The sequence below is a fragment of the Pteropus vampyrus genome, unplaced genomic scaffold (genome assembly GCF_000151845.1).
Source record: "Pteropus vampyrus isolate Shadow unplaced genomic scaffold, Pvam_2.0 Scaffold94, whole genome shotgun sequence".
In the NCBI taxonomy this organism is placed as follows: Eukaryota; Metazoa; Chordata; class Mammalia; order Chiroptera; family Pteropodidae; genus Pteropus; species Pteropus vampyrus.
Genome location: NW_011888875.1, coordinates 1,561,611 through 1,568,258, shown reverse-complemented (window position 1 = coordinate 1,568,258; position 6,648 = coordinate 1,561,611). Strand labels below are relative to the sequence as shown.

The 6,648-nt window shown below is 47.4% G+C and overlaps 1 long non-coding RNA gene and 1 pseudogene across 1 annotated transcript in view; both read left to right on the top strand.

Moving 5' to 3' along the window:
• The window catches only part of LOC111742421, a 2,878-nt gene extending 1,244 nt beyond the window's left edge, over positions 1-1,634 (top strand). The window contains exon 2 of the long non-coding RNA XR_002781306.1: positions 248-1,634. This is a non-coding gene — a long non-coding RNA (uncharacterized LOC111742421). The remainder of the gene's footprint in view (positions 1-247) is intronic.
• A 3,526-nt stretch (positions 1,635-5,160) lies between these two features.
• Positions 5,161-5,276, top strand: LOC111742446 (annotated as a pseudogene).
• Positions 5,277-6,648: the final 1,372 nt, after the last annotated feature.

Here is a 6,648-nt window from a genome sequence, read left to right as displayed (position 1 = left end):
TGATTACCTCTTCTCCTTAATTACAGCCCCAAACCCATGTTCTGGATCCCTCGGGGCCTAAGTAGCATCTTATTGTCACTTCAGTAAGAAACTAGAAGAATTTAGCTATTATTTCTCCAAGGATCCAAAGAGAACGAATATTCAGATTTTGACCAGAAGCCAAGGTGTCCACTTTGACTTCTGGCGAAGGTGTCAGTGAGAATGTAGAGCAGCCTGAGATTTCCCCTAATGTGACACGTGAGGGCAGGTAGAGGTCTGTGCGAGGTGCCCACGTGCCCACTGCCAGAGCAGTTCCAGAGTTGCGTAATATGTTTAAGTCCTCGAGTTTGAGCTGAAAATAAAGCTCAACTTTTTTCTCAAGCTAATCTATTATACAGAGGAGCCCTGGTGAACTTAGCATCCTACAAATAACACTTGTTCTGGAAGATTTCTTTTTATATGTGCCTTTCCTGTGGTGTGTTCCCTACTTCCTGGTGTTCACAGTTGCAGGCTAGCCAAGAGGAAAGAACCATGTATTTATCACCCTTGACTTTGTCCTGAAAACTTCTCACGGAGGTTGGATTTTTTGCTTATTTCTAAGTTTAGGTACCATTTTGTTCCCTGAGCCCTTTTTCTCTGATATTCTGTGACATTCTAGAAAAGTTCTTCCCGGCCCCCCACAGACCCGCTGACGCTCCATCGTTACCAAGAAGGTGTTTCTTCATGGAGCACAACCTGTTGCGAACCAACAGCCAGGGGCTCAAACCTCAGCCATTCTTTCCCGCGTTTTTATTTTTCCTATAATGCAAGGAAACCGAAGATGATCCATTCCCCCATAGTGTTAGGACTTGGGCAGTAGATTGGGGTAGGGAAATCGTCCCTGAGGAAAGAACTATGACAGACCTCTGCCAGAGCCTCCCGTCCATGGTCAAGTCCAGGACAGCTTAGGCAGCAGTGACCAGAGTCTTCGTCTAGGAGAAGAGGCTGTCATCAAACGGTCTGGAGAACAAGGGACGAGGATCTAGGAATAAAGTCCAAAAAAAGATGGGGAGCCTCGGGGAGGAAGAGGCCACCGGGAAAGCAGGTCTTGATTTGCTTCTGCTTAGTCCTCCTTCCTGCTCCTGTGTGAAGTGGAGTGCGTGCCATTTTGACTGTCCGTAGATTGGTGTGTGCCGGGCGCTTTGGTGCGTGTTATTCACGTGCTGCTGCTTGCCCAGCGTCTTATTTTGAGCCCCTTTGTGTTTTGAGGGCCGCACTGGGCTCGAAGGATACTGCCATGAGGAGTATGGCCCCTTCTCTTGTAAAACTTGATTTCTGTCACCCTTACGGATCTCCTCGGGACAATACCAGACAGGCAAGCCAGTCTTGCCTTTCACAGATTTCAAAACTCATGAACGGTAGGGAATTGTCAGATGTATTTAACGCTAGTCACTTGCTGTTAATCTCTAAAGATGCTTTCTTAAATGTCTTTGATTCTTGCTGCTCTAACCCTGCAGGCAGGAGGAAGGAGCACGTTTACTAATCTCTAGTTCCAGAATTTTCTCAACCTTATTGCCTCCGATATTTTTTGTAACCCTCCAGTCAAAACAACTTAAATTTCCATAAATTTCAAATGTAAAAAACATTCCTAGTAAAGTCAAATGTCCGATTGTGAATAATAAGATATTTTAAGAATTGGGATTTGACTATAAGTATAAATACTCAAATCATCCAAGAAGTACCCAGTACCCACTGGGGACACTGCCCAGGTCCCCTGCTGGTTTCAAAGCATGGCTAGAGCTGGAGTCTGTCGGGCAGTGAGAACATGTGGCATTCGTGAGCACTTGGGTCACTTTTATCGTGCTACGTAACTTATTTAAAATGAACGAGAACTGTAATTGCACACTTTGTTTTCAGGGAGATATTTCTGTGTCTGAAACTAGAGTCCAGTGTGAAGATTGTTCTGTTGAGAAGCGCTCTGCCTTTTTCAGGGGAGGCCAGTGTCGGAAAATCGCCGTCGAGTCCGCATCTGAGGCGTTCGGGCCCGGCGTTTCGTTCCGGCTTTGCTCTGGCCGCCTCGCTCCCTTTGGCACAGCGACTTAGTCGCAAATTCGGCAGGTGCCAAGCACATGAAAGTAGAACAAGGATTTGGCAGACTCTTGTGCTCATCCAGTCACATGTGTGTTTGTGGCTTTTACTGTCCACCATTACGTCAGAATCTCTGGGGTGGGGGCCTGGACATGGGGATTTTTTTTTTCATCTGTGTCCCTGTGAATGTGATCTGCGTCCGAGATGAAGAAACTCTGATCTCCCCCCATCTCGCGTATAGTGTGCCGATTTCCAGCCCATCTGATTCTCGGGTAGCCACTGGCAGCACCACGGGCAGACTGTAAACCAGGACGCGTTTCCCTTGTGCCCCAGTCCGCAGTGTGTCTGAGCCCATCGTCATCCATCCAGGGCCGATCCCCCCACCCCCCGCCCCTTTCCTCACGCTCCGCGTCTGAGCGGCTGGCCCTGTGGGGTCACGGCTCTGCCTCTGCTGGTGGCTGCCCCTCCGCTGCTTTCTCCCTGGCTCTGGAGCTGGCCACATCTCTCCCCTCAGCTCCCTGTCCCTGGGCCCCCATGTCACACCGGTGAGACCAGGTGACAGAACTTTACCAGAGGTTTGCAGGTAGTAGCAGGAAGGGGAGGACTCAGAAGGCGACCAGGTGTGTCCTCTCTCGGGAACCCCGGTCCCGGGCCCCGTCCCCTGCACTCCCAGCCTGCTCTCGTCATCAGGGTTCGGCTCGCCCCCAGCTCAGGGTTTGCCTCAAAGCTGTTTCCCTCTGCAGCGTACAAGCATTTACTGAGGTTCCTCACCCTCATCCGAACCCCCTCCCCAGTTCCCGGACAGCAGCAGCTCAGGACTGTCCCGCTGACAGAGGGCCTCGTCCTGTGCTTTCCGGCCCCTGCCCCCCAACACCACCACCCAGAAAAGCAGCATCTCTGCAGACATGGTGCTTCTGTTCCTTCTCCAGAAACCTCGGTGACCGAAAGCAAGCACAGCTCCCTGGCCCGAGACCTCTTGTACTTCCCCAGGTGTACTGGGCACAACTGTTTTAAATTTGTTCAACACAGATGGCATCTTTCCCAAATCATGAAACTGCCCGCAAAGCTGAATCGTCTCCTACCTCTAACTGCTTGTGATTTTTAAGTGATCTAATAAGTTTTCAAAAAATTCCAGGCATTAAAAAGACTTCAGTGACATTAAACAAATTTAGTTGAATATATCGTGATTCTGGCATATTTAGACATCTGCTTAGTGCCAGGTTGCCTTCTTTTAGTCAGAAAACACACCCAGGCATATGTGTGCATAGACATTTTAAACCTAGGTCTGCCTACATGTTCTTGAAAGATAGATATAATGGAAGATCTGTATACTTTTTAAAAAAAAAATTAGCTTGGAAAGGAGCAGGTTTTCTCTGTTCGAACAGGTGCTGATGTAAATCCCTGTGGGAAGCAGCACAGAGAAATCTGGAGCCCCAGGAGCAGAGGCGGTGGCCGGGGGGGATGATGGCCTGTGATGAAGGAATGCCCTCTGTGCCGCGTGTGATTGTGGGGCAGCCGTCACGCTGCCGAGTGCTGCACGTTGGAGGTGTTTTCATGCTCCAACTTCACATTAAAGTGTTTGCTGAAACGAAAAGAGCCATGAGCAGGTATCAACACTATCCCTATTAGATGATCACAAAATTATATATACAGCAAAGTTATAAACAAAGAATGAAGAATCCACCTTCCCACGCTTGGCTCAAAATGGCCAAGGCACAGTGTGTAGAAAGATGTATAATCAGGGGAAGCAAGTCTTGCTGTCTCTCGGTGACTCACGGGCTGGGCGGAGCGGCCGCAGGTACAGCATGAGGTGTCCACCCCCCGCCTCTCTGTGGACTGGACTGTTCGAACTGTGCCCTTTCTGACATTCGGAGATCTCAGGCTTTGCTGTTCACTAGGCAAGGCAGGGCTCTTCCCCTTTAAGTTTATTCACTAATTAGCATCCGCAGAAACTGAAAAGTTACAGAGAGATGATGCGTCTGGTGAGAGATTGTTTAAAAGTACCGCGTACTGGTTTTTTATTAAGTATTTTGAAAATAAATAAATTCGATGTATGGAGGGAAACAGTTGTATGTTCAGAGTTTGCACTTGCTTCGTGGCTTAGCGGGTTGTGCCTCTGACGACACCTGATACAATGAAGTGTGTGCCAGACAAGGCACGGTGTGCTCGGGCTCTTCCGCTGTGTTCCTTTCTCCTTCCTTCCGGAGAAGCATGGGATGATTTGCAATTATGTTGTGTTCCTAGAGCTAACTCACCCCTCAGAAGTCAGAACGTCGGTAGACGTGACTGTAGATCCCGATGGCTGAGCTGAAAATGCAGTGACAGGGAAAAGACCTTCACAGACTCTGGCTGACGCTGAAGGGCAGGCCCTGAATCGTGTATCCCTGATCAAAGCTGATGAAAGCTATGGGTCCCCTTCCCACGAAAACATGCACAGGTACAAAACTGCATATAGCTCAGTGACCCCACGTTCAGAACTCTTTTTCTAAAAGAAAAAAAAAAAAAGCAAATTTTAAAACTCACTCTTAGACACTTCACATAGTTCAGCATTAAACCCCGAAGAGGTGTAAAGTGAGAAGTCTTGTTCCCACAGTCCTATTGCATGTACAGGTAACTATTTTCATTTGTTTCTAACTTCCACTTCCGGTACTTTGTTAGGTAAGTACAAACGTGTATTCATTCCTCCTTCCCTTTTCTTACGTAAAAGGTAGTGTATTTTTTCCTTGGCTTTTTTCTACTTTGCTATGCCTTTTATTTTAGAAAGGACTCCATACTAATATGTAAACACCTTTTTACGGATGGGCAGTACTTCATGTGTGCACATCACGTAGGTTATTAACTTAGTATAAACGGCCTGCAGTGGATCCCCTTGCATAAATATTTCATTCACGTGCAGGTCTATTCTACAGGATGGAATTCCAGAATTGGGGGTGATGGAATGAAGAGTAAATGCATTCATGGAAAACAAACTTTTAAAGAAGAATTATCTGAATCATAAATTAACTACATCAGAAAAAAATCATAGTGAACATGGTTCCATGGTGTAGCAGTCAGCACATCTGCTTTACACACAAAAGGCCCTGGGTTCACGCCCCAGTGGAGCCACGGTCCATGGTCTACGGCCATGCCACCCTGAACAAGCCCGATGTCTGATCTCGGAAGCTAAGCAAGGTAGGGCCTGGTTAGTCCTTGGATGGGAGACCACCTAGGAAGAGCAGGTGCTGTAGGCATAAATAAGAAGAAGAAGAAGAAGAAGAAGAAGAAGAAGAAGAAGAAGAAGAAGAAGAAGAAAAAGTTATAGTAAACATGCTATATCATAATAACATTTGCTTTTATATATGTTTAGTTTTAACTTATATATTTTTAATGACATTTGAGTTATACTAAACCCCTTGAATTATCTGAATTCATTTTACCCACTTAGGGAGGAGGAGTGGAAATGCCCCCTTTGAATAAGGTTATTCTTAAATCATTTACATAAATTAAATCACAAGTCTCTATGCGACTCCTTTGAGGTGAGATTTTGATGGACATTTTCCTACAGAACTCTGTGTGGGAGCAGTCAATGAAATACTAATCTGGATAATATTTCACCAATTTCTGCATTTTTATTATAGATTCAGTCAAAGAGGTACAAATTAGGAGTTCACCACTAGATATAAGTGGTGATGATTGACAGAGACCCAGTAACTTCCTTCAGTCTGTGTGTAAAAATAGCACTTTGTGGGCCGTGTTTGCCTTCCATCCACACAGAGCTGCTTGTGGGTCCAAACCACAGCTTCGCCGAGAGAAGGCCTCGTGCACAGCTCCGTCTGTGGCTTCTGTAATGGGCTTGCGAGCTCTGTCGAACCTCTCGAAGGATTCATTTTCTTATCACTAACATTTCACAGTGAATTTTGAAAAATATTTCTAAAACCCTCCCCAGTCTTATTTCCTTTTTTACTGACACTGAGGAAAGATTTTGGAGGGGAAAGGAGAGTGGGGTGGAGGGCTAGTGGTCAGTCAGAGGGCTAAGGAGGCTGACCTTTGAACTTTCACCCCACAGCCAGCTTTGTGTAGGAGAGGGGTCCTGGCTCCCCTTTCTGGGGTCCCATGCGAGTGAGAGCGGCCGCCCTGGAATCTTCTGAGATGTTTCCCTGCCCGGGCTGTCAGGCCTGTCCTAGGGCGGGCTGGCCGGCAGTCGTCAGAATCCTTTGCACAGCTCGGCCATTCCACAAGGGGGTCATCGTTTTCCCAGACTTTTCTAGCTGAGCGCAGGACAGGGGCCCGGGTGTTTATCGTCCAGACACTCAGGGGACAGTAAGCAGGCTCACTGCCTTGGCCGCCTGGCGAGGCCGCGCTGGAATCCGGTGTTATCCTAAGTCACAGGGTGGCCCTGTGGGCTCCCCGGCGCCCTTTCCTCCCCCGCGCCTTTACCAGAGTTTTTGCATTTTCTAGAAGGAAAGAATGTTAAAGTTCTCTTCTTAGAGACCCATAAGTTAGTTTCCCATTTGTCTCAAAGCTAATTAGAGCATTTCAGTTCTGGGTTGCAGAGCAGACTGCGTGACAGAACCCCGCAGACCACATGGCTTGAGCAACAGGAGTTGACTTTTTCGTAGTTCT